The 25653-nt window shown below is 44.2% G+C and overlaps 1 long non-coding RNA gene across 3 annotated transcripts in view; it reads left to right on the top strand.

Annotated features, from left to right (window-relative positions):
• The window catches only part of LOC126284556 (uncharacterized), a 395186-nt gene that overhangs the window by 233495 nt on the left and 136038 nt on the right, over positions 1 to 25653 (top strand). The window lies entirely within an intron of this gene.

Here is a 25653-nt window from a genome sequence, read left to right as displayed (position 1 = left end):
GCTGGATCAAGCACACCTATCAGAACAGCGGCCAAAGACAGATTCACAAGCAACACGCAACCAACGCCCGCTCGAGCGCAAGTACTTAGACTGCCGCCGCGGATTGGAGGATTCAGTCTTAGCCACTAGCTCAATGTCAGCCAGTCTCAGTCACTAGCACAGTGTCAGTCACTAGCTCAGTCACTGAGTCACTAACTTGTATTCCACTTGGCGTCTGTCTGTTCACATCACCTGCTACGAGAGTGTATAGCGACTAGAGTAGTGTTTATAGTGGGACTTGTACCTAAACCATAGCGATACTTAAGTTTGTAATAGCTAGAATACCTGTACTGTCTGCAAGAGGCCACTACAGTGACGACGAGAACACAACAAGTTGTCCACTTACAGATCAGTACAATAGTTACAGCTTAATTTGTAGATCACCAACTACTTTCACTTTGATGAAATAGGAGACGCCTGTGTCTGGACTGCAGTAGGCGATGGTGAGACAGGTCTGTCATCTATTTCTATTGGCGAAGTTTTCCACCCTCAAAGTAGACATCAAAGGCTGTCATCATAGATGAAAAGACATGATAATGTTTGGCGCTGGGAAACTGCAGGAGCTGGTTCGCAGGCGGCGAGGGTGCGGTCATGCGGCGCTTCCCCAGAGCGTGATCGTTGGCGCGGGTCGCACTTGATGTCTGCGTCAGCCGGGCACCTCCGTACAATGCGGCCGCGGGGGTTCTTTGTGCGCGCCGCGGGCCGCGACAAATTGGCCCGTGTAGCCGCGCTGGCGCCCCGGGGGGGCACAGCTGCCACGCTACTGCCCGCGACTACTGTGCACTCTGCTGTACTGTGTGCAGCCCGGCGCCACGCCAGGGACTCTCCGCTACCAGCACTGCACCCACCGCCACCGCAAAGCTCTACGGCCGCTACAAAGGCTACTTATACAGTTTTACTGTCACGCCGGAAAATTAACGATTCCTACATGTCTGCAGCCCTGGCATGAACTCAGATCTCCATTGCAATGTCCAGTAGCCGGCCGCTAGGGGATCCAAAAGAAAATGGCGCAGCCCATTGACAAATTGACTGGGCAGCTTGAGAGGTCATCTGGTACACGGGCGCGGATCCAAGTGAGGGACGGACGGAGAGGGGCAAGTGGACTCCATAGGGGTCATCCCCACTCAACCAATAAATAAATAAATAAAATAAAATGAAAAAGTAAAAATAAAAAATCGTTTGGAGAATTGTTTCTATTTTTAAATACACTGTCGGAAAAAAATTCGTACACCTGGAAAAACAACGTCGATTTTTATCCGATGACGGCATATACCACCTGGAGGAACAGCAGATATACTAATAATGGTTTCAGCGTCGTTCACCAGTAGATAGAGCAGTGGCAAAACTACCAGAGCGCTATCTGTGTCTACTCTGTAACAGGGAATGCTCACAGTCAGAAGGATCAGTGTAGTGAAGCATGCAGACAACCATGACACGGCGATGCACTTCTGCTTGCTATAGAGCAAGTTTGAAAGGGATCAAATTTTGGCCTTCCGAGAGGCGGAATGGTCTTTCCGGAGATTTGCCAGACGAGTTGGATGATGATGATGATGATGTTAGCTTTTTTGGGCGCTCAACTGCGAGGTCAGCAGCGCCCGTATCAAGTTCCAGTCCTTACACAGACCAATCTAGCCACTTCCACGAATGATGTTGGAAAGATGAGGACAACACAAACACCCAGTCCTCGGGCTGAGAAAATCTTCAACCCTGCCTGGAATCGAACCCGGGACCGGGTGATCCACAGGCAGCAACACTAGCCACTAGACCACGAGCTATGGACCACAAATGTTTGACGAGCTGCGTCAGTTGTGCCACGATGCTGGTATGGGTAGTCATGTGGAAATGTAGACGTCTACGCAGCACAGACTCCGCCAAGATCGTCGTACTGTAATGGCAGCAAAGGTAAATCGTGAGACACCACAGCACAGATAAGAGGGCTTGTGAGCCCAGATGTGTCAATACAAACTGTTGCGAACTATGCTTATAAATTAATGATAATGCTGATACATGATGAAACAACTCTCTGGTGGGCGGTTTGTTGGTTTGAATCACCTCGGGCTATGACCATGCGGTGAATTTGACGTGCGGTTGTCGCACGGTGGCGCTGGCAGCAGTCCCCTCATACGCAGTGGTGTGTGGGGTGCATGTCAGAGTACGGTGCAGCGAGTAAGCGTGCAGACGTTTTCAGACGTGCTAATGGTGACTGTCTGTTGAAAATGGCTCAAAGAACACACATTGATGACCTTATGAGCTGTAGAATACTAGGGCGACTGGAGGCTGGTCAAACACAGCAGGTTGTAGTACTGGCCCTCCGTGTGCCACAAAATGTGATCTCAAGATTATGGCAACGATTCCAGCACACAGGAAACGTGTCCAGGCGCTACAGTACGGGACGTCCACAGCGTGCAACACCATCAGTGCACGCAGACGGCTACGGAGTACAGCAGGTAGCTTTGCTCGGGATCTTACCACAGCCACTGGAACAATTGTCTCCAGACCACAGTCTACAGACGATTGAACAGACACGGTCTATTCGCCCGGAAACCAGCAAGGTGCATTCCACTGACCCCTGGTCACAGAAGAGCCAGTAAAGACTGGTGTCGAGAATACAGTGCATGGTCATTGGAACAGTGGTCTCAGGTTACGTTCACGGACGAGTCCAGGTATAGTCTGAACAGTGATTCTCGCCAGGTTTCCATCTGGCGTGAAACAAGAACCAGATACCAACCCCTTAATGTCCTTGAAAGGGACCTGTATGGAGGTCGTGGTATGATGGTGTGGGGTGGGATTGTGATTGGTGCACGTACACCTCTGCATGTCTTTCACAAAGGAACTGTAACAGTTAAGGTGTGCAGCGGGTCCCACCTTCCTCCTGATGGATGATAACGCACGACCCCACAGAGCTGCCATTGTGTAAGAGTACCTTGAAACAGAAGATATCAGGCGAACGGAGTGGCCTGCCTGTTCACCAGACCAAAACTCCATCGAGCACGTCTGGGATGCTCTCGGTCGACGTATCGCTGCACATCTTTGAACCCATAGGACTCTTCAAGACCCTCGATAGGCACTGGGTGTAAGAATGGGAGGCTACACCTGAGCAGCTGCTCCACCACCTTCCACCCCGTTGTGCGGCATGTGTACATGTGCATGGTGATCATTTCCCATATTGATGTCGGGGTACATGCGCAGGATTCAGTGGCGTTCTCTAGCACATTTGTTTCAGGACAGTTTTCTCAACTTGACAGCAATACCGTGGACTTACAGATCTGTGTCGTGTGTGTTCCCTATGTGCCTAGGCTATTAGCGCCACTTTTGTGTAATTATCCTTAATTTATGACCATAAGTGTAGTTATTAGCAGGTGGACTACAGGCACGCCCACCTCTAGGTCGTCTTCCAGTCACGCCGCAGCGTCTGCAGGCACGGCTTGACTGGTGCCGTCAGAGGATCACTTGGAAGATGTAATGGCGAACCATGGTCTTCAGTGATGAAAGCAGATTCAGCCTGCACGCCAGTGATGGTCGTTTGCACATACGACTTAGACCTGGTGAGCACTGTCTTGTATAGCGCATTCGTCCAAGATACTCCGGGCCCACACCAGTACTTATGGTCTGACATGCGATAAGCTAAAGCCTCGTTAACCTTTTCTGTATCTGGAGGGGAGTCAAATCAGGGCCCGGTAATTGCAGAAAGTTGTAACACCTGCTCTTTTTGCGTTCTTTGCAACAGGATAATGTTGGCCTACACACTGCCATTGAAACTCAACGTACTGTGCAAAATGTGCTGAATTTTCCCTTGCCAGCTCGATCTTCGGACTTGTCTCCAATCAAGCACGTATTGCATATGATGGGATCAGAAGTGACTGGGGCGACTCATCAACCAGCAACTCTTACAGAACTAGGTGAACAGGACGAGCAGGTGTAGCACAACGTTCACGGAGTTCATCAAACACCTCTATTGACACAACATAAGCGCCGTCTATGTGTTTACGGAGAAAGAGAACATCTAGATATATATCTCTACAATGTCATCGGAACACGTGTCAAATAAACGTACTTGTAAGTAGTCTTTGGCCTCTTTGTCATCAGTTCCCAAGTAGTCTCTAAACCTTGCTAGCTTTCAACGATGTAACAACCTATATAGCTTGCTGTGCTACTTATGTAATATTCTTGGAAGTTATAAGTCCAGGGGAAGACCAAAGCACAGTCAACTGACAATACTGCCAAGGGCTGCTCAGCAGGATCATTGCCTAGCTTAAACTACTAAAGATAGAGACTTGAAATTTGCAGAAGGTGTTGATTTCATACGTTTAAGAAGGGATTTTTCGGTATTCCGTCTCTAAGGAGGCGAAATATGGGAGGAAATGTTTTTTGAAAATCCGTCACTGTTAAGGTAATTTTGAAGCTAGACTTAAGAAAGTTAGTATTCGATTTCTCGGTCAGAAATAAAGACATACGTGTTTCATCATTTTCAGAAGTTTATTGTCTATGGATGTGAAATAGTGCATGAACAATTTTTTAACTAAATTATTATTAAAGAATTACTAAAGTATTTTTAAAGCTACATCTACGAACACTGGTATTTGACTTCCCGGTTGGAAATAAAAAAAATAAGTGTTTCACTGTTCTTGGAAGTTCAGTTTCCATGTGGGTGAAATAGGGGACGAAATTTCTTACGGAAATATTTCATTATGCAAGATTTTTCTAAGTACTTCTGTGAAAATTATTATTTGGTTTCTCTGATAGAAATAAAAAAAATACATGTTTAACTTTTTTTGGAAATCCACCCCCTAATGGGGTGAAATAGGGAATGAACATTGTAAAGAAAATATGTCGTATTAGAAGAAAATTAAAGCTAAACCTATGAAAACTGGTACTTCACTTCTTAGTTAGGTACAAACAAATATTTTGTTTAGGGATAAATTTTCTACGCAAATATCAGCATTATAAGAGAGAAGGCATGATTACCAAAAACCTAAGAATCCAGCTACCAGAAACACTTTTTTGGTAGAAGTACTTTCGGAAAAGACCATGTCTGTTGCCATGTTAGTGTGAAAACTTTAGAAGGTGTTGCAGTTTGTGAAAAGTCCAACTGAATTCCATTGAAAGGAAACAAAAAACATTTGTGCAGACCATACAGCCGACGGGAGCGAAGCAGCCATCACTAATCTAGTCTAAACATATCACTGTAATACTCAAATCTGGTTCTTGTATACTATCCTCATGTTCCGTCTAGATTGCACTTGTAGAATTCCACAGATATTCAATTCTCTATCTGCAGCTTTGTAGACAGTTATTATAGAGACAGTTATTATAGAGCATACAAAAGAACATTTCATAGTTAATTGGGATAAGTCGTCATTAACATATATTGAATCAGGAATATCCCAAATGTGTACCAATGGCGATATATCATTTCTTACTTTGTTACCGGTAGGATTTGTATACCATAGTACCTCGGTGTATCCTGTGTTACATTTCCGTCTTGCTTACTCGTTTCATAGGTTATAATTTGGTCACACCTATAAGAGTGAAAACAGAAGAAAAATCACCCCCTTTGGTTGGGCGGGGGCAACTTTTAAATCTTAAATGGAAACCCCCATGTTTATTGCAAATTCGGATTCTCCATAAAAACGTAATCAAGTTTTTTCTGAAACATTTTTTCTGAGCCATAATTCGCAGTTTGGCCATGATAGCACCACAGTTAGGTGAGTAATGCAATTGTAAAGAGTTTCCTAACAAGATTTTAATAACATTCCGCCTCCCTCCATCAAAAATTGTGTCGGGTAGGATACATTCTCTAAAACAATTGCTTAATTTGGCGTAGTGAAAGAATTGGTGCACATTTTGTATGGATTTGATGTGTCCTTCTTGGATAATTCTAAATAAATCGGAGTTCGTCCCCAATTTTAATTTTTCTCGATTTCAGTGCCATCTGCAAATGGTTTAAAAAAAACGATTCAGGCAAAACTTAATTACTTTTTTATGGAGAAACCGAATCTGCTATAAAAATGAGTGTTTCCATGTAAGATTTAAAGTGGGGTCACGTGTTGTATCATTTGATGTCCCCCTTTGAGCTTACGAACTTGTCTTACCCACTATTTGTACCCGATGTATAGTTTTCGAGATAATCTCATCCGAAACTTCAGATGGTTGGTGGGTTGGTTGGTTGGTTGGGGAAGGAGACCAGACAGCGTGGTCATCGGTGTCATTGGATTAGGGAAGGATGGGGAAGGAAGTCGGCCGTGCCCTTTCAGAGGAACCATCCCGGCATTCCCTGGAGTGATTTAGGGAAATCACAAACTTCGGATGGACCACCCTGTGTGTTATATGTATATTGGTGCCTTATATATATATATTATAACGGTGTATGAGTGGGCACAGTGGCTCGCCCTGAAGTAAATTATATAGTACATTTTATATTATATGTAAGAATATATATATTCTTATATATAATATACTTCAGGCCGAGCCACTATGCCCAACCTGACATCATTCCACAAAAACTGAAGTAAAGTTTTTCCCTCTGTTTTCACTCTTATATGACCAAATATTTAATACCGGCCACAAGAAAGCATTTGAAGAATTTATGTAATTTTTAGCTCGAAACAGTCTGTTGTACTTGGAGACTAGATTGTGCGGCGTGGCAGTTCAGGATCTACGATGCGCAGATTTAGGCTGTCTGAGAGGAATGATCTTAACCACAGTTTTAATAAGGGGACTATAGTGGCTAGAAAAAGGTGGATTGCTGGCTTCCGGGAAAGGTTTCCAATAATGAGACTGTGGTCAAGTGCCCAAGACATGCAGTGTGGGCTCAAGAGCCGAGTGCGGGCCTTGGTGGGGACGAAAATAACTACTTGCGTGAAAACTGTGAATCTTGTTTTTTTAATCACTTTACTTTTCTCAGTAGCAACAATGAATTTTACTGAAAAAAATAAAAATTGTATTACAGAGTCAGTATTTTACTTTCAACGTATAATTTGCACTTTAAACAAGTTCGTGGTTTTTTCAATACACTTAATCAATTTTAAAACTGTTTTTCTCATTTTTCTTAGCCGTATTTAGCTATCCGGCAGTTATGCTCTATCCTACCGATCATAAAAGCCATTCAGCCATTTTTCAGATTATTATTTGGATGCTTGCATTTTGTCTTACAAGTGCAAAACAATATAGGACTGTCTGTGCTACCAGTGACTCTCGAATTCCTTAATCGATTGCAGATTAGCAAAATGTCATCAGGCCTTAGAGTGGCCGTTATTCCCTTCCTCCCCATATCAATTTACAAAAACCACAGCTGCCTTTCGGAGAACAAAGTAGCATGTGAACTACGAGCCTCGAATATGGCAAGGAGTCATGTAACTTAGAACTACATTTCACACAGGATACTTCTGAGTTGCTAGTAGTTGTGAGTGCACGCTTCGATTTTATGTTGTGAACATCATTACATCATAAACGTAGTGTGCATTTGTTTCCATTACAGTTCCTAAATGAATCTCGTCAAATATATGCTACTCCAATTTCCGGACGTGTATCTACAAGGTTATAGTTCCTGAATTCAAATTTATTGGACATCATGCTAAATCAACGCACTGTTCCATCAGGTAAACAAATTACTGCATAAAATTCTTAACTTATTTTGTAGTAGCGACAGAGCGACAGTTAAGCGATTTATTATTTTGATGATAGGTATTGCACGTGTTTCATTGTTATTACTATTAAAATCTTTCGCATGAATAACATGTGTATTTGGGAAGGTAAAGGGTGGGGGTGGTGAAGAGACAGTAACAGTATCAAACTGTGACCCCTTTGAGAATAGAAACTTGGATCCAAGCCTGCTGCTACGCCGATCTGACTCAGTTGCAGCATATCCACATTACTCGACGATATTCCACTTTATCAATAGGGAGAGACTGTTTCCACATTATTAACCAAAATAAGTGACGTCAAATAAACATATCCGAACACTAGCGTTAAATATACGATGGTCGTTCAATAAATAACGCAACACATCTCTTTTCTCGGTGAGTTTAGTTGAAAGAAATCCGGAATTTGTTGAGGGAGATCGCGGAATATTCATGCTTCTGCCTCAATAGTTTCATGAAGTTCTAATAGGTACCGATGGTATAGCCAGTCTTCAAAATGGCGTCTGGAACGGACGTGCGTTCCAATCAGAGAGGCGCCATTGAGTTGCTTTTGGTGTAAAACCAGAAATTTTCAGATTTTCATAGGAGTTTGCAGAATTTCTGCGGAGATCTGGCAGTAAGCAAAAGCTCGACGAGTCGTTGGCTAACGCGTCTGTCATCATCGGAACAAGACCACACAATCCTGTCCGATCTCCTCAATGCCAGCCGGCCACCCACAACTGTGATTCCTACAACGTTGGGACGTCCGGATACTCTCTTTCGAGGTTATCGACGGATCTCAGTCAAACACTTCGCTGCTCAATTAGACGTTATTGCTGCAGCAATATGTTGGCTCCGACATTGACCAGTGATGGGGTACCATGCGGGCATACTGGCCCTCCCAGTAAAGGGACGTAAGGCCGTCGCATTGAACTGAGATTATGTTGAAAAATATGATTTTGCAGCTAAAAGAGTCAGGAATAATATGATGTATCGGAATCCTTATTAAAGCCCTTCATAGCTGTGCAGAATAATGACGTATAAAACGGAATAGTTCATAAAATTAAGGTTTTGCTCTTAGGTTCCAGCGTAACTACCACCTCGGAAGTCGGCACTTTCAGAGAATACTCCAGTAAGTTTTTGAACGACCATTCGTCGCACCCTTCAGCCGTTGGTGTGGAAGAGAACGTTTGCTTATAAATGGGCTGCACCGTTTTCTCTTCACTCCCATGGCGGCGTGTTACGGTACTGCGTCAGGGGGATTTCAGTGTGTACCAGGACTGTAGACATGTACCGGTAAACAAACAAAACATAAAATACGCAGTTTATTTTTTCTATGTGATGAAACTTTTGTGAATTAAAAACAGTCTTGGCTGAATTTTATTTTTATAATAGGAACGCGTTTCGCCATTGTGGGTTTCTCTGATTCGAGTGTTCTTCAGTCTACCATAGAGCCGTCTTGTGGTTTTTAATATGTGGTAAAAAATGTTTTAATATAATCTGAAGATGCTCCAGAAGCCGAAAAGAGTTCAAAAATGTTCAAATGTGTGTGAATTCCTAAGGGACCATCCTGCTCACGTCTTTTTTTTCTTTTTGTTCAATGTAGTTTGTTGTGTTTGGTTTGGGCGGACGTCACAGGACATCCCTTTAAGTTGATCCCTGATTCCATGACTCAATTTTTTTTTTTATTATTACAGAGAGCATTCAGCCCTCTGAACGAACACGCTGAGCTACCGTGATGGCGAGGTCATCGGTCCCTAGACTTACACATTACCTATACTAACTTATGCAAAGAACAACACACACACCCATGCCCGAGGGAGGACTCGAACCTCCGGCGGGAGGGGCCGCGCAGACCGTGACATGACTCCTCAAGCCGCGCAGCCACTCCGCGCGGCCAAAACGAGTTGCTAATAAAAGAATGATCTACAATCATTTCTGTTTTTAATTCAGATATTCAACATAGGGTTTCTGTACATGATGGTCTAAAGGAATTGAAACTGTTTATGGTAAAACTTGTTTGCCTACCTCTAGCGTACACGTCCTTTCAGGCGCGGATCACGTGTGGCAAATTGTGAAACTTACTAGATAGGGGTTCCACGCTGAATACCTGTTTTTTTTTTCGGTACAGCTCTTTTCAGACTCAGCCTTGTGAACAAGAATGTGGATCTGAATCATCTCCGCTTTCTGTCACTCAGCGTCTGAAAGCCTGACGTGGGTTTGCAACCGATGGCTCCACACACAATGTCTGAAAGCGTAACGCCACTGCGCCTCTTCAAAACAACGGAAGACTTGAACGTCTCTCCAGCTTGCCCCCACACTCACCCTCGATGGTCATACAGAGTAGTGCAGAACCGCGATTCATCGCTGAAGACAATGCAACGCCATTTATCAGCAGCTTATGCTTCCCAGTCAAGGCACCGCTCCGTTCGTGTTGTAATGTCGACGACAGGCTACGCCAGGGGCGTTGATTCGCTAGTCTACCTGCTGCTAGGGTCCGACAAATGATGACACAGCACATTTCACAGAGTCTGTCACTTACTCTCGGATAGCAGGAGCAGACGTGAAGGCTTTACGATGTGCTCGGTGCCCAGTACGTTGATCCATCCACAAAAGGGTCACTTTCAATTTCTTTCGGGTGCTGATAATGCTGTCTCACAAGAGTACGTAGCATATTCGTGTCCTTCACAGCGATCATTCAGCATCTGATGCCGTTCACACCCCTCATGTATCCTGTCAGCCTAGTACTCCGCATGACCACACAGGCTACATTGAAGAAAAAAAGAGACCTCCGGGACCGGTACTCGAACCCAGGATCTCCTGTTTACAGGGCAGACGCTCAATCCATCTGAGCGACCGGGGCACAGAGGGTAAGTCGACTGCAGGGACTTATCTCTGGCACACCTCCCGTGAGACCCACATTCGCAACTTATTGTCCTGCACCACATTCATAGTGCCCCTGTCCATTATACTCATTACTCGCGGATTTACTGCCGATTCCCGTAAGAGTTCGGGCACTGTTTGTGCATCTGCACAGAAGAAGATGGTCAAATGGCCTATGAGCCCTAACTATATATGAAGGTTGTATTTGTTCTTTTGGACATCTCCGAAAGACAGTCCATCTGAGCCACCGAGGACACAGAATAAAATGCTCAAATGACCGGTGATCTAATGACTATAATGGGCAGAGGCACTATGTATATAGTGCGGGACAGTAATTCGGGAATGTGGAAGGCGTGCCAGAGATAAGTTCCTGCAGTCGCCCTATCCTCTGTATCCTCAGTGGCTAAGATGGATTGAGCGTCTGCCGTGCATGCAGGAGAACCCGGGTTGGAGTCCTGGTCAGGGCACACGTTCTCAACTGTCCCTGTCGACTTATATCAACGCCTGTATGCAGCCGGGGGTATTCATTTCACTGTAACAATTCATATAATTTGATAGGCCGAGCTGGGCAATGAATCCACCTTCTTCAGAGTGAATGTAAAAGCACGTCCGACCTCCTGTGGGAATCTCTGAAGTGTGAATATGGAGAAAATGGATAGGGGCTGTGGATAGGAGGCGACCGATGGCAGTGTGGATCTGCCGTGAGGCAAACTGAAATAGTCCGAGCAGTGGCGATATCACTGTGTTCCAGATGGCGCAGTGGTTACTGCAGCTGCCTAGTATGCAGGAGATCAAGGTTTCGAATCGCGCCCGGTCCGGTCGTAGCTCATTCCGTGTAATGTGCCAGTGCATCTGACAGCAGTGATGCTCTCGCCTTTCCTTTCTTTCCTTCCCGTCACCACCGTCAATTTACATACAACACAACAAGTTAGCGGTGGCCCAACACCAGGACGAGTGCGGCAAACTGTACTTCGGGGAGCCTGCCTACAGGCGAAATGGCCACTTACCATAAGGAGTAATATTGGAGAGGCGATGGAAATAGCCAAAAGACCCACCATCTTGGATAGAGAAGCCGAATACAGCCTTACATCGTCTTGCTTGCCAATGCTACAGGACAACAGCACTCCCGAAGCAACCTACACATCGGGTGTATGTGCACAGAGTACTGGCACAACTCAGTTGCCACTAGGCAGCAGGCACCACACGAGGATGTATGGTTACATCAATGACAAGAAATAAAACAAACACCAATAAAGGACATCCAACACCCATCCCCCTCCTCATCCTAAGTACATTATCAGATTACGATAGCAGCATCTTCTACCAGTGTACAAGAACTAAGGTTTTCTCGTTCAGTCGTCAGAAAAAGCCTTTTGCAACAGTGGGCGAAGCGCTGGAGAATTTTTACATCGTGATAATGCGGTTACATACCCTGAAGAATTTTATTGATGGTAACAGTAACGCACTTTGGTGGCCATGCTACCTACCACAGAGAATTGCAGTTATAATCATTTACCTACCTGCCGATGGAGTATACAAATACGCAATAACGTTGACATACGACGCTGACTTCTGAGCGCCGCACTATACAGGGTGCATTCATTTTGACCGGGCCAAATACCTCACGAAATAAGCGTCAAACGAAAAAACTGCATATAACGGAACTTGTCTAGCTAGAAGGGGGAAAGCAGATGGCGTTATGGTGGGCCCGCTAGATGGCGCTGCCATAGGTCAAACGGATATCAACTGCTTTTTCTTAAATAGGAACCCCCATTTTTTATTATATATTCATGTAGTACGTAAAGAAATGTGAATGTTTTAGTTGGACCACTTTTTTCGCTTGTGATGAATGACGCTGTAATAGTCACAAACATATGGATCACAATTTTAGACCAACAGTTAATATCAGGTAGGTTTTTTTAAAGTAAAATGCAGAAAATAGGTACGTTTGAAAATTTTAAATCGGTTGTTCCAATGTGATACATGTACCTTTGTGAACTCATCAGTTCTGAGAACACATGCGGTTGCATCGTGATTACCTGTAACTACCACATTAATGCAATAAATGCTCAAAATGATGTCCGTCAACCTCAATGCATTTGGCAATACGTGTAACTACATTTCTCTCAACAGCGAGTAGTTGGTCTTCCGTAATGTGCGCACATCCATTGACAATGCGCTGACGCATGTTGTCAGGCGTTGTCGGTGAATCACGATAGCATATATCCTTCAACTTTACCCACAGAAAGAAATCCGGGGACGTCAGATCCGGTGAACGTACTGGCCATGGTACGGTGCTTCGACAACCAATCCACCTGTCATGAAATATGCTATTCAATACCGCCTCAACCGCACGCGAGCTATGTGCCAGACATCCATCACGTTGGAAGTACATCGCCATGCTGTCATGAAATGAAACATCTTGTAGTAACATCGGTAGAACATTACGTAGGAAACAAGCATACACTGAACCATTTAGACTGCCATCGATAAAATGGGGGCCGGCCGGGGTGACCGAGTGGTTCTAGGCGCTGTAGCCTGGAACCGAGCGAAAGCTACGGGCGCCAGTTCGAATCCTGCCTCGGACGTGGATGTGTGTGATGTCTCTTAGGTTAGTTAGGTTTAAGTAGTTCTATGCTGTAGGGGACTGATGACCTCAGAAGTTAAGTCTCATAGTGCACAGAGCCATTTGATAAAATGGAGGCCAATTATCCTTCCTCCCATAATGCCGCACCATACATTAACCCGCCAAGGTCGATGATGTTCCACTTTTCGCAGCCGTCGTGGATTTTCTGTTGCCCAATAGTGCAGATTATGCCGGTTTACGTTACCGCTGTTGGTGACTGACGCTGAGTCGCTAAATAGAACGCGTGCAAAAAATCTGTCATCGCCCCGTAATTTCTCTTGTGCCCAGTGGCAGAACTGAACACGACGTTCAAAGTCGTCGCCATGCAATTCCTGGTGCATAGAAATATGGTACGAGTGCAATCGATGTTGATGTAGCATTCTCAACATCGACGTTTTTGAGATTCCCGATTCTCGCGCAATTTGTATGCCAATGATGTGCGGATTAGCCGCGACAGCACCTAGAACACCTACTTGGGCATCATCATTCATTGCAGGTCGTGGTTTACGTTTCACATGTTAGAACACTTCCTGTTTCCTTAAGGAACGTAACTATCCGCCGAACGGTCCGTACATTTGGATGATGTCGTCCAGGATACCGAGCAGCATACATATCACACGCCCGTTGGTCATTTTGATCACAATAGTCATACAACAACACGATATCGACCTTTTCCGCAATTAGTAAAAGGTTCATTTTAACACGGGTAATGTATCACGAAGCAAATACCGTCCGCACTGGCGGAATGTTGCGTGATACCACGTTCTTATACGTAGTGAAAGTATCTACCCAAAACTGTGTCCTTTTATTCAGTGAAAGTATCATTGATGGGATTGTTCTAAAGTAATTACTCAGCAAACCTGCATCTGACTGCGTCTGTGAATTAGTTTCTTGCACTCCTCCATTTTGCCAGAAGTGCAACATGTATTGGCCTCAGCAATAAAATTTAAGAGAATAATGCCGTTTGTGGAGTGGCATTAAGATGGTACTGGAAAATTAACTTTTGGCCCTGATTTTTACTTGGTTCTTTCATTGGTGGGTAACTTTACTCTACTACTGATTTTCATATTCAGTTTAAGGATATATATATATATATATATATATATATATATATATATATATATATATATATATATATATAAGTCGGACACAAAACCTACATTTCCAACAATTTTGTAGCACGAAACAATCTTACAAAAGTTTTACCAAACGCTTACTGTGTCAAATCTTGGACATACGAATCCTAACTCTGAATATTATGTAACAAAACCAATTTGAAATCATTATATATCTTATCTCATTTACGTGCTAAGGTTTGGTCTGGGGCAGCGAGCGCGACCTACCTTGCAGCTGTCACGACACGTCTGCTTCCTCCGGGCACCTAGCTGCGGCTCCTCTGTTTCTTACTGCACGCTCCCGGCTCTCTTAACCATCAAAGAACCTCCTACTCAAAGACACTATACTCGTTCCAGCTTGCGGTTGGCAACTACCGACTATATTCTGGAGCTACCCTCATCAGACCTTAGCACATACCTTTCAGTATGTGACTATTACAGCGGCATCTATCACAAAGCAAAATGTGGTCCAGCGAAAACATTCATATTTCTTTACGTACTGCACGAATATGTAATAAAAAATGTGGGTTCCTATTAAAAAAAAAAAAAAACGCAGTTGATTTCTGTTTGACCTACGGCAGCGCCATCTGGCGGGCCAACCATAGCGCCATCTGGTTCCCCCCTTCAAGCTAGACAAGTTCCGTTTTTTGTAGTTTTTTCGTTTGATGCTTATTTCTTGAGATATTGGGTCCGGTCACTGTCAATGGACCACCCTGTATGGTGGGGCAGTGTATTTTCAAAGCGGGAGCCTAATGATCATTCATCCATCCATCAAGCAACAGGTAAACCAGGATGAATATCTCGTCGAGGAGGACAGCCTCCTTCCGCAGTGATGGTGGCGGGCTCATTCGGTAGGCAGTGGCGGAGTCGCCGGCTAGTGGAGCGCCGCGGCTGGCTCCAGCCGGCCCTTGACTGTAGCGGCCGCTGGCTGCTGCCTGCTGCGTCAAGTGGCGGGTCCCAGGGGTCCTAGGCTGCTCGGGGCGCGGCGCGGCGCACTTTGAGGCGAGGTGTCGGGCTGGAAAGCGCCCGCAGCGGGGCGCCCGCCACGCCTCGGGCAGATAGCATCGCAGCCGCGGGCGACACATCTGCCGCGCCACGCCCCGCTTCGCAGCCCGTGTCCCGGTGTCGGGTTGCGGCCGCTAAGTGCACCGCCACCAGCACAGGCGACGCCGTCCCCCGGGCCCCGGCGTCGCGACGCTGGGGTGCGTCGCCCCGACCTCCGGCCTGTGTGGAGGACCACAGCCTGGCCGGTCATCTGGCGTCTGTCCGTCCCTCGTACGCGCCCACTTTTCAGTTTCTTCCTTCCTTCACTCTCTGAAGCCCACGATGGGCAATCAATGTTCAAATGGCTCTGAGCACTATGGGAATTAACATCTGAGGTCATCAGTCCCCTAGAACTTAGAACTACTTAAACCTAATCAATTGTGATTAACAGCCTGCAAGGTATAATTTGAAACCTTATTTACAATGTTATATAGAGGAACCTAGTTATGTTCAATCTAGAGGCACATACATAGCCACCACACTCAGGAATTGCGTGTGAGAGAATCATGTTTTAGGAGACACCACTTTTCTTTAAACTCAACATATATACTTATTCTAAGTATAATTTTATTGTTTTTATTAATTATATTAACTTTGGTAACCACGTATCTTTAACAATTCATGATTTGTATCTTATCTCATATATATTTTAATTTTTAAATTTTGGATAGAGGAATCCTATTACGTTTAAACACAGTTACTTGAATACTACTTGTATCTAAGATTGTTTATGCAAGAATTTACCAATACCATTATATCTTAATATTCATTATGCTCTTATGTTTCATGTGAAATTCTAACATCATTTATAATCTCACATAGAGAAATTTAGCTCAGTTTAATTTTTGGGGCACATGTGTAGCCTTGCACTCTAAAATTGCATCAGGGAGAACTCGGCTCTCGGTAGATACCATATAGTTTAGAATTCTTTTCTTTGTTTTATTTTGTGTATATATTTTATATCTATTTTGTTTTATTTTATACTTAATTAATTATATTAGTTTTTATTAATTATTTTGCATATTAACATCACTCACTGTATTAAAGAGTGTACCAACATACAGAGCAACAGCCAGGGCAGAAATATTAGAAAAAGGTCCGCCTCCACGTGACAGGGACGGTAACGGAATGGGGGCTTGTCAAGCTAACCTAACTTGCAAGCAGCCATTACGGCTAAGAGACCTAACACTGCCTGGCTTGTCACTTGTCTTAAGTAGCACACGGCCCACCTTAGTAACCCAGGTGGTGGGCTACTCTGTAGTGTTTAAATGAAAAAAAAAACTAACTAACCCAAGGCCATCATACACATCCATGCTCGAGGCAGGGTTCGAACCTGCGACCATAGAGGTCACGCGGTTACAGATTGTATCGGCTAGAACCGCTCGGCCACCCCGGCCGGCGGGGAATCAAGGAGAGAGAGAGAGACTGTTTGGACCACAGTACGACAGCATTTACTTTGCTGTCACGAGGATTATTAAAAAGTGCAACAGACAAACGTACAGAGTGTTTCCCTATTCCTATACTGTAGGGAAAATATTAGTACACCTGTAAAGACAACTTCGAAGTTGATCCAATGACGTTATATGTGACCTGGGGGATAATAGATTTACTGATGACAATTTCAACGTAGCCCGACAGCAGACGGCCACCAGAGGCCAATCTGTGTGTATTCTGTAATAGCCAGAAGGCTTAGCGTGGGGCAAGCGTGTGAAGCAAGCAGGCAAACATGCCATAAGGTGCACTCGTGCTTCCTACAGTCAATGGAGCGGTTTGAAGAGGGATCTGGCGGGATGGCCCTTTCGGAGAACTGCCACAGCTGGAAGTGCTGCATCGGTTGTGCCACAGTGGTTACTTGAATGTTCTCACACCCGCAGACATGGTTCTGGCCACCCACGCAGCACAGACGAACGCCGAGATGGTCGTATTGTAAGTACAGCAATGGCAGCCCTACAGCTACCACAGCACGGATTAGAGGAGCTGTGAGCTCAGACGAGCCAACACAAACTATTGCGAACCAGTTATTAGAAGTGGGACTAAAGGTACCCATATTTCTGGAAACCCAGAAACTACTCTTTACACACGGTTTCAGGAAACAGCGATCGTGTGAGACCCACCTCGCTTTATTTGTTCATGAGACCCAGAAAATATTAGACAGGCTGCAAGGTAGATGCCATTTTCCTTGACTTCCGGAAGGCGTTCGATACAGTTCCGCATTGTCGCCTGACAAAGTAAGTGCCTATGGAATATCAGACCAGCTGTGTGGCTGGATTGAAGAGTTTTTAGCAAAGAGAACACAGCATGTTGTTCTCAATGGAGAGACGTCTAGAGACGTTAAATAAACCTCTAGCGTGCCACAGGGGAGTTTTATGGGACCATTGCTTTTCACAATATATATAAATGACCTAGTAGATAGTGTCGGAAGTTCCATGCGGCTTTTCGCGGATGATGATGTAGTATGCAGAGAAGTTGCAGCATTAGAAAATTGTAGCGAAATGCAGGAAGATCTGCAGCGGATAGGCACTGGGTGCAGGGAGTAGCAACTCACCCTTGACATAGACAAATGTAATGTATTGCGAATACATAGAAAGAAGGATCCTTTATTGTATGATTATATGATAGCGGAACAAATGCTGGTAGCAGTTACTTCTATAAAATATCTGGGAGTACGCGTGTGGAACGATTTGAAGTGGAATGATGATATAAAATTAATTGTTCGTAAGGCGGGTGCCAGGTTGAGATTCATTGGGAGAGTCCTTAGGAAATGTAGTCCATCAACAAAGGAGGTGGCTTACGAAACACTCGTTCGACCTATACTTGAGAATTGCTCATCAGTGTGGGATCCGTACCGGGTCGGGTTAACAGAGGAGACCCAGAAGATCCAAAGAAGAGCGGCGCGTTTCGTCACAGGGTTATTTAGTAAGCGTGATAGCGTTACGGAGATGTTTAGCAAACTCAAGTGGCAGACTCTGCAAGAGAGGCGCTCTGCGTCGCGGTGTAGCTTGCTGTCCAGGTTTCGAGAGGGTGCGTTTCTGGATGAGGTATCAAATATATTGCTTCCCCCTACTTATACCTCCCGAGGAGATCACGAGTGTAAAATTAGAGATATTCGAGCGCGGACGGAGGCTTTCCAGTAGTTGCTCTTCCCGCGAACCATACGCGACTGGAACATGAAATGGAGCTAATGACAGTGGCACATAAAGTGCCCTCGGCCACACACCGTCGGGTGGCTTGAGAAGTATAAATGTAGATGTAGATTTAGATCTGTGACCAGTTTTCCACTCACGCCACAGCATCGATGTGCATGGTTCGTCGGGTGCCGCCAGAGGATCACGTATAAGAGGGAATGGCTTGCCGTGGTCTTTAACGGTGAAAGCATATTCTGTCTGCACACAAAGGGATGATTGGTTGCTTGTACGACATAGACCTGCTAAGTGCGTCTCGTAGGGCGCATTCGTCCTATACACACTGGCCTCACCCTAGACCTCATGATCTGGGGTGCGATAAGATACAACTCTTACTCACTCTGGTGTTTCTGGAGGGGACGCTAACCAGCTACGTGCAGAATGTTGTTAGACCGGTTCTTTTGCTTTTCTTGTGACAGGAAGGTGATGTGTTGTTCCACAAACTGCCCTTCAAGCTTAACGTGCTCTGCAAGACTTGTAGTAACTTCCCTCTCTAGCACCATCTCCAGACCTGTCTGCAATCGAACACGTGTGAATTGTGATGGGACGAGTGTGACTCGTGCGCCTCTTACAGAACTTTGAAAAAAGGTCAAGAATGCGCGACATAACGTAATCAAAGACAGTTTTAGCCTCCTGTACGATCGAGTGGATGCCAGAGTTAGCGGCCGCGTTGCCGCAAGAGCAAGCTACGCCACGTAAATAATATGGATGTTTCAGAGTGGGTCGATAACTGGTATCTCAGAACCGCTTATGCTACTGATCTGAAGGTGTAAGCATTTCATGTAGTCCATGTGCAATGATGAAAGTAAACCTTGAGTCAGTTGGAAACCTCTAAAAGGGCGCACTGATTTTCGTCTAGGCACAGCCGACCACAAGAAGACAAGACAGCGCACTTCCTTCCCTCCTGGGAACAGAGTACAGCATTTTCATTCATTACAGATCTATCTCAAATTCCTAGAAATCATTGTCCACAACATCACTGAAGTGCTAATTGAGCAATGCCGACTGCGACGAGGTTTAGAGCTTGAACAAAAACATGGAAACACCAAAAACGCAACACATTATCATGTTTAATATGCTGCATGTGACCCGTTTCCGTACAAAACAGCTTCCAGTCTTCTAGGAATGGATAAATAAGGGTCCTGTTTGGTTCAATGGGATATTACGATACCATTCTTCCAGCAAAACAGTGGCAAGTTCGTGTAATGACAATGGATGTAGGTAGCGAACACGCACACTTCTCTACGAAGTAGACCATAAAAGCTCAATAATACTGAGATGTTATGACTGTACTGGCGAGGCAACATCGGCAATTCAGCCTCGTACTCCCAAAATCAGTTCTGGGCAGCGAGCCAGCCGTCTAGGAGCACAGTACCATCAATCAAGAACAAAACCACTATGGGATAGATCTGATGAGCCAAAATGGTTACATAATCCAGAATGAGATTTTCACTCTGCAGGGGAGTGTGCGCTGATATGAAACTTCCTGGCAGATTACAACTGTGTGCCGGACCGAGACCCCAACTCGGGACCTTTGCCTTTCGCGGGCAAGTGCTCTACCAACTGAGCACCCCAAGCGTGACTCACGCCCCGTCCTCACCGCTTTACTTCTGCCAGTACCTCGTCTCCTACCTTCCAAACGGGGCGGAAGTCGTGCTAGGGTAGCTTAGTTGGTAGAGAACTTGCCCGCGAAAGGCAAAGGTCCCGAGTTGGAGTCTCGGTCCGGCACACAGTTTTAATCTGCCAGGAAGTTTCATGGTCACATAATCCTTGACAGCAATGCGGGCTTGCAGGATAACCGTGGAGCCCACAGGAAACCAAAATATGGCTGCCCAAAACATCTCCGAACCCGCACCACATGTTTCCGCAATGACGTGCTTCGCCGCACTGTCGACTATGTGGAGTTTTCTAGGTACCACAGATACCGTGTCACTTCCGACCAACCGGTTTTGCACCGTACCATTGCCATGGGTAGCTTTGAGGGATGAAGTAGTGAAGGCAGCAGAGGATCAAGTAGGTAAAAAGACAAGGGCTAGTAGAAATCCTTGGGTAACAGAAGAGATATTGAATTTAACTCATGAAAGGAGAAAATATAAAAATGCAGTAAATGAAGCAGGCAAAAAGGAATACAAACGTCTCAAAAATGAGATCGACAGGAAGTGCTAAATGGCTAAGCATGGATGGCTAGAGGACAAATGTAAGGATGTAGAGGCTTATCTCACTAGGAGTAAGGTAGATACTGCCTACAGGAAAATTAAAGAGACCTGTGGAGATAAGAGAACCACTTGTATGAACATCAAGAGCTCAGATGGAAACCCAGTTCTAAGCAAAAAAGGGAAGGCATAAAGGTGGAAGGAGTATATAGAGGATCTATACAAGGGCGATATACTTGAGGACAATATTATGGAAATGGAAGAGGATGTAGATGAAGATGAAATGGGAGATACGATACTGCGTGAAGAGTTTGACAGAGCACTGAAAGACCTGAGTCGAAACAAGGCCCCCGGAGTAGACAACATTCCATTAGAACTAATGATGGCCTTGGGAGTGCCAGTCCTAACAAAACTCTACCATCTGGTCAGCAAGATGTATGAAACGGGCGAAATACCCTCAGACTTCAAGAAGAATATAATAATTACAATCCCAAAGAAAGCCGGTGTTGACAGACTTGAAAATTACCGAACTATCAGTTTAATAAGTCTCAGGTGCAAAATACTAACGCGAATTCTTTACAGACGAATGGAAAAACTAGTAGAAGCCGACCTCGGGGAAGATCTGACCCTACGACCTATCTTAGAAACTAGATTAAGGAAGGGCAAACCTACGTTTCTAGCATTTGTAGACTTAGAGAAAGCTTTTGACAATGTTGATTGGAATACTCTCTTTCAAATTCTGAAGGTAGCAGTGGTAAAACATAGGTAGCGAAAGGATATTTACAATTTGTACAGAAACCAGATGGCAGTTATAAGAGACGAAGGACATGAAAGGGAAGCAGTGGTTGGGAAGGGAGTGAGACAGGGTTGTAGTCTCTCCCCGATGTTATTCAATCTGTATATTGAGCAAGAATTAAAGGAAACAAAAGAAAAATTTGGAGTATGTATTAAAATCCATGGAGAAGAAATAAAAACATTGAGGTTCGCCGATGACATTGTAATTCTGTCAGAGACAGCAAAGGACTTGAAAGAGCAGTTGAACGGAATGGATAGTGTCTTGAAAGGAGGATGTAAGATGAACATCAACAAAAGCAAAACGAGGATAATGGAATGTAGTCGCATTAAGCCGGGTGATACTGAGGGAACTAGATTAGGAATGGAGAGACTTAAAGTAGTAAATGCGTTTTGCTATTTGGGGAGCAAAATAACTGATGATGGTCGAAGTAGAGAGGATATAAAATGTAGACTGGCAATGGCAAGGAAAGCGTTTCTGAAGAAGAGAAATTTGTTAACATGGAGTATAGATTTAAGTGTCAGGAAGTCATTTCTGAAAGTATTTGTAAGGAGTGTAGCCATGTATGGAAGTGAGACATGGACGATAAATAGTTTGGACAAGAAGAGAATAGAAGCTTTCGAAATGTGGTGCTACAGAAGAATGCTGAAGATTAGATGGGTCGATCACATAACTAATGAGGAAGTATTGAATAGGATTGGGGAGAAGAGAAGTTTGTGGCACAACTTGACCAGAAGGAGGGATCGGTTGGTAGGACATGTTCTGAGGCATCAGGGGATCACCAATTTAGTACTGGAGGGCAACGTAGAGGGTAAAAATCGTAGAGGGAGACCAAGAGATGACTACACTAAGCAGATTCAGAAGGATGTAGGTTGCAGTAGGTACTGGGAGATGAAGAGGCTTGCACAGGATAGAGTAGCATGGAGAGCTGCATCAAACCAGTCTGAGGACTGAAAACCACAACAACTACAACAACAGGGTATGTCCCACTGCACCAGTTATTAGGGTTTCTTACCGTTTCATTCACTTACGGAATACGGGAAGAATGATACTTTAAATGCGTATGTAAATGCTGTAATAATCTACGCTTGTCCTCACGATCCCTGGGGGAACGACATTTAGGAGGTTGTAATATATTCCTAGAATCATCATTTAAAACCGACTTTTGAAATTTTGTTATTAAACATTCTCGAGTTAGTTTCCACCTATCTTCAACAGTCTGGCAGTTCAGTTGTTTCAACCCTCTTTGGCACTCTCCTGCAGGTCAAACACACCTGTGACCATTCGTCCTACCCTTCTCTGTATACGTCCAATATCGCCTGGAAGTCCTATTTGGTACTGATCCCCACACTTGAGCGAATGTGCCACACGAGTGAATGGTAAGCAATCTCCTTTGTAGACCGATTACATTTGCCTACTATACTACTAATAAACCGATCCCTACTACCTGCTTTACCCAATACTGAACCTATGTGATTATCCTATTTGATGTCCATATTACGTGTTACACAAATGTATTTGTGAGTTTAGCGATTCCATCAGTGACTCACTGATATATACATGTGATACTATGTCTTTTCGTTTTGTGAAGTGCACAGTTTTACATTTCTGAACATTTAAAGCAACTGTCCAATCTTTTCAGGGATTTGAAATCGTATCAAGCTCTGATTGAATATTTGTGCAGCTTCGTCCAGAGTGTTCTTCACTGTGGATAACTGCATCATCTGCGAAAGAAAAATCTAAATGATATTGGCTCGAAGGTCATTAACATGAAATATGCATGGCGAAGGACCCAATACACTTCCCTGGGGTTCATCCGATGTTACTTCTACATCTGGCTATGACTTGTGTGTGTATTTGTGTGAATTCCTAAGGGACCAAACAGCTTAGGCCATCAGTCCCTAGACTTACGCACTACTTAAACTAACTTAAGCTAAGAACACTGCACTCACCCATGCCCGAGGGGCCGCGCTATCCGTGACATGGCGCCTCAAACCGCACGGCCACTCCGCGTGGTGATAACTCTTCATCCAAGATAACTTGCTGCATGCTCCCTACCAAGAAATTCGCAATTCATTCACAAATTTCGTCTTATGCCCCATACGGTAGAACTTTCGATATTAAGTGTAGGTGTGATGCTGAGGCCAATACGTTTCGGAAATGGAGTAATACCGCATCTACCTGACTGCTCCGATCCGTAGCTTTCAAGATGCCGTGTCGGAGAAGTGCGAGTTCGTTTCACATGATCTACATTGTCTAAATCCCTGCTCTCTGGCATGGAGGATTTCGTTCGGTTCGAAATATCTCATTATATTTGTGCGCAGACAATGTTCTAAGATTCTACAACAAAACGATGTCTAGAATTTTCGACGAAAGTTTTGTGGATGAGTTGTGCTATACTACTTGTAGACACATGCGACCTGTGCTTTCCTACATCTACTGGACGGTATCAATCTGCGGTAGATTATAACTCAAAGAAAGACTAAGTTAGCCGCAAATTGGATATAGAATGTGACATGGATTCCATCGGGCCTTACAGCTTTTTTCTTTTTTAACGATTTTAGCTATTTCCAAATTCCACTGACGCTAATGTCCACAGGGTATTTGGAAATTCCAGCTACAATCTTACAGCACTTGTAGAGCAGTGGGAGTACAATATATTTTGAATAGGAATCCGTGTCCGAAAACGTATCGTTTCCTCCGTTCTACGGCGGTTTTAATTCAAATGTATAAAGCATCCGCTACATTCGCAGGTTCGAATCCTGTCTCGGGCATGGATGTGTGTGATGTCCTTAGGTTAGTTAGGTTTAAGTAGTTCTAAGTTCTATTGGACTAATCACCACAGCAGTTAAGTCCCATAGTGCTCAGAGCCATTTGAACCATTTTTTATAACGCATTCAACTCTACTTGAGGGATTTAATTAAGCGGATGCAGCACAATTAGTAGGTAACAATTCGAAAGGAAATGTAACAAAACATCCATTCATCACTAAACCCCATTTGTTTGTACTGAGACGTAAACATTAGGGTTTGTACGGACAATATTTCGAGATATTTTTTTGGTTTGTAATAATGTAAAGATGTAATGTTTAAGCGTTAATACAAGCAAATGTGCTTAAGTGATAAATAGATGTATCATTATGTTTCCTTTCGAATTGTAACCTAGTAATTGTACTGCATTTCGCCTAATGCAATTTGTAAAGGATAATTGATTGAGATGAACATCTGAAATCGTCGTAGAAAGGGAACTGATCGTTTCTGAACATGGATTCCTATACAAAATATTAATTACTATCTCCCCTCTAAAGTCGTAGAAGTGTGTAACGGGAATTTTCGGACGCCCTGTATTTATCTCATCTTTTCAGTGGTACAAAAGTTAAATTGAGACAATGCTCCTTTGTGAAGGAACATTTGTAAACAGAATTTAGCATTTCGGCTTTTACTATGCTACTATCAATTTCAGTTCGTATCTCTTCCACGAGTGACTGGTCATTAACTTTAGTGCCAGTTCAAATGGCTCTGAGCACTATGGGACTTAACTTCGTAGGTCATCAGTCCCCTAGAACTTAGAACTACTTAAACCTAAGAAACCTAAGGACACCACACACATCCATGCCCGAGGCAGGATTCGAACCTGCGACCGGAGCGGTCGCGCGGTTCCAGACTGTATTAGTGCCAGTAACAGCCTTTGCATACACCCAGAACTTCTCAAGGTTTTGTGAAAAGTCTGTCGACAATGTTCCGTTACGGTTTGTTTGCTTGACTGACAAACGCGTTTCATTCATCATCTCTCTAGCTATTGCTCGACGCTTTGTTTCGTACCAATTATGCAGTGTAGTCTCAGTTTCTTGACAGTGACTGTTTACGATGGAGGATCTTTTCCACCTTGAACTGCTCTACTGGGTACGTATCTATCCGGTCCATGGACAAATATTCTTTTTTAAACTTGAGCAATAGTTCCACTACACGCTCCCATCCTGTGATAAAGGTTCAAGTTCCTCACTGAGATACGACACTACTACCTCCTCATCTAGTTTTATGAACATATAAATCTGTCTACTTGATTTAGTTACCCTTTGAATTTAGGTATTCATTACTGCTGATAATTGCTCTTGCTCACTGATACCAGTTTCCATCTGGACTTCCTTAAGGACTTCAGGTCTATTTATTGCCTACTTCAGTTCTGTTCTCTGTGACCAA

This window comes from Schistocerca gregaria, chromosome 8 (assembly GCF_023897955.1).
Source record: "Schistocerca gregaria isolate iqSchGreg1 chromosome 8, iqSchGreg1.2, whole genome shotgun sequence".
Lineage (NCBI taxonomy): Eukaryota > Metazoa > Arthropoda > Insecta > Orthoptera > Acrididae > Schistocerca > Schistocerca gregaria.
Note: the sequence above shows the minus strand (reverse complement) of the source record. Positions and strands in the feature narration are given on the sequence as shown.